At 33.7% G+C, this 3274-nt stretch overlaps 1 long non-coding RNA gene across 1 annotated transcript; it reads left to right on the plus strand.

Annotated features, from left to right (window-relative positions):
- Nucleotides 1–2148: 2148 nt before the first annotated feature.
- Nucleotides 2149–2787, plus strand: LOC128503583 (uncharacterized). The gene is made up of 2 exons (XR_008355265.1): nucleotides 2149–2496; nucleotides 2732–2787. It is a non-coding gene; the product is annotated as an uncharacterized LOC128503583 (long non-coding RNA).
- Nucleotides 2788–3274: the final 487 nt, after the last annotated feature.

The following is a 3274-nucleotide window of genomic DNA, read 5'->3' on the forward strand; positions in this document are numbered from 1 at the left end:
AAATTAATTGGGACAAATCAACACTTCTCCCGTTAAACTCAGTAGGTACCCCCAAGGTAGGAGGTGTTAAGATCTTGAAGCAGGGGGACTCTTTGGAGTATTTGGGGATTAAAATCTCGAATAAAGTCGACTTCTTTATTAAGCAGAACCTTACCCCATTAGGTTATAAGATACAAAAAAAGGTGGGGATCTGGACAAAACTCCCGTTGTCACTGGCAGATAGGGTGAGTCTGGTGAAGATGATTGTTCTCCCGCAGGTTTTGTTTGTCTTGTCTGCCTCACCAGTGTGGATCCCGGATAAATGGTTTAAAGGTCTAGAAGCTGTACTCAGTAAATTATTGTGGGGAAGAGGCAGAGTGCACATGAAATATGCCAAGCTCACCTCACTGGAGGGTGAGGGGGGTTGGGCATAACCCCACTTCAAATTATATTTCCTGGCAAAGAAAATCCAGAATTTGAAATTCAATGGATATGGGGGATTAATCCAGTTTTTCTTAGAAATAACTGGAAATTCTAACCCCATGGAAATATTAGAAGCAGGTTTACAGTTGGAAAAGAAATTGGATAATACCTCTTTGGTGAAGTTATATAGAAAAGTGTGGCAGGAAACCAAATGTATCTGTAAAATCAAGGGTAGTTTACCCCAAACACAAATATGGTATAACTCAAAATTTATGGAGTTTCACAAAGGGTTAGGGAGTGATTTTTGGATTAATAAAGGGATTAGTTTTGCTGGACAGTTGTTCTCTGCTGGGTATATTAAGGATTTTGAGGAGCTCAAATTTGAATATGAGTTGCAAAATGGACACAAATTTTGGTATAATCAATTAGCTCATGCATATAATTGCACGGAAAATAAGAAGATTTTTGAGGTTGAGACACATGAGCTTTTTGAGTTTTTGCAGATAAGATCTATTGGGAAGAAGACACTTAACACTATTTATAAAATACTTTTAAGAGAAATGGATATAGGCTTCAGAGGCAAGATTAAAAAGAAATGGGAGGAAGAGATTGGTGCCATTGATGAGGCCTCTTGGAACCGTATCCTTAAGAACACAGGGTGTTGCACCGTTAATAAACAATATCAATTTACACAACTTAAAATTATTTATCGTTTATATTATTCTCCGCACCAGTTATGGAAGATTAAATGTAGGGATAAGTCAGATTGCCCCAGATGTGGGGTCCTTAATGCAGGTTTAATTCACTTATGGTGGAAATGTAATAAGATTCATAAATTTTGGGATGATATATTTTTGTTTGTGAAAAGTAAATTTAGTTGTAATCTTGAAATGGATCCAAAGGTTTTGATTTTAGGTGATGTGGAAGAATTTGGTAGGCTAAACAATTTGTTTAAGAAAATCTTCTTCTTAGGGAGATTATTGATTCTTAGGAAATGGTTCGACAAAGGAGTACCCGTATTGACCCAGTGGTTAAATATGATTGAACAAATTAAAAAATATGAACATTATAGAAGTGCTGAATCAAAAAAGAAAAAAAAGGAGTTCCAACTCACATGGGGTTTATGGTAATAAATTTTTATTCTTATTTTTATTATACTTTTTAATATTTATTTATTTATTTTTATTTTTATTTTTATTTTTTTTCCTTTCCTAGCAGACTTCGGGGGGGTAAGAAAGAGAATAGCATTCTACAGGCATAAGTGTCACAATATTGTGAACGAAATTAATAAAAAAAAAAAAGTATATAACTGAGCTAAATTGAGAATGTGTTGCAGACATTTGTGAAGATATAAAGACCAGCAAGGCTGTTTTTTATTTTAATTATTTTATTTAAAATTCTAGAAAGCAAAAAAATGCATTCTCAGTCTTAATTTAGTAGTCTATGAAAAAGTCTATAATTTCTCATTTACACAGAGATTGTTAAAGTATAAATAAAGATATAAGATGTTTAAAAAAAAAACCAGACGTTTAAAAAAAAGACATTTTTGCTAGGTGGTAGTTCAACTACACTTTTCCTGTTTTTCATTTTGTGTACCCACACATTATTTATTGTTTTTTTAATATTTTTTTACATTGTCCTCTGCAGTCCACAGACCAAAGAAGCCAATTTGTACCTTGTTTGTAGCTGTTATCAGCTAGTATACAAATGGCCCAAAACGTAAGCACACTCAGGGATTGATGGTTTATTCACAAAAATCAATGTTTCAGTCACTCACAGGAGACAGTGTATGTGTCATTAATTTAGCATTAACAAAATATTAAGTCTCAACAAGAAAAATATAAACGAAGAAAAAAAGACACATTTTCAATTTTACTTGCAACTACAGTAAGAGTCCAAAGTATATAACTTGTACTGATTTCAAGAATGCCTCATTTATTTTGGATTGTAATTTGTTTAATTATTGATGAATGCTGATCTGTTTTGCAGGCTGAAGAAAAGGCAGATGCCTTGAACAAGGAGTTACTGATGACTAAACAGAAACTGATTGATGCAGAAGAGGAGAAGAGACGATTGGAAGAAGAATCTGCTCAGGTTGGTTGTAGTAACACAGTAGAGTGTATGATTGAAGAGATGTGTTGAATCCAAGCAGTGTATAATGTATACTGTGCTATTCAAGTGCACTAACGTCACACAGTACAGTATTTATCTTAATCATAGAATTAATTAATTTGCACTTTGTATTAATGCACTTATACTCCAGCATATAAGTGTCATTTCTGACACCCAGCTTTATTGCTTGACAGTGAATATTTGCATTTTTCTGCAGCTGAAGGAAATGTGTCGCAGGGAGCTTGATAAAGCAGAGTCAGAAATAAAGAAAAACAGCTCTATCATTGGAGACTACAAACAGGTACAAAAACTACAGAAAGCTTGCGTCTGTCCTCACTAACAATATTACATTGGATGTATTTAACAACTTTATATGTACCTCTGTGTGTGTGTGTGTGTGTTACATCCATGCACTTATTTACTTAGATCTTATTTTATGGAAGTGCTTAAACCTGTGCTGTCACTAATTCTTGTATTTCTGTCTAGTGTGAGTTAAAACATGTTTCAATATTTGTACACGACTACCCTTTTCTTTGTAATAGCTTTGCATTAAGTAATATAGGGGGGCGTGCATCCCACAGGCAGAATAATTGGCCAGAGGTCAATCATTACATCCGGCTAAATGCCGTATATGTTTGCACTCTTAATGTGAAACTGCTTATAAGATACTTACATATTTTAATTTGCATTATAAACTATAAATTTCTGCAGCTCATATGTCTTCTTTATAAAAAATACTACCTATTTTAAATACAAAGCT

This window comes from Spea bombifrons, chromosome 8 (genome assembly GCF_027358695.1).
Source record: "Spea bombifrons isolate aSpeBom1 chromosome 8, aSpeBom1.2.pri, whole genome shotgun sequence".
Classification (NCBI taxonomy): domain Eukaryota; kingdom Metazoa; phylum Chordata; class Amphibia; order Anura; family Pelobatidae; genus Spea; species Spea bombifrons.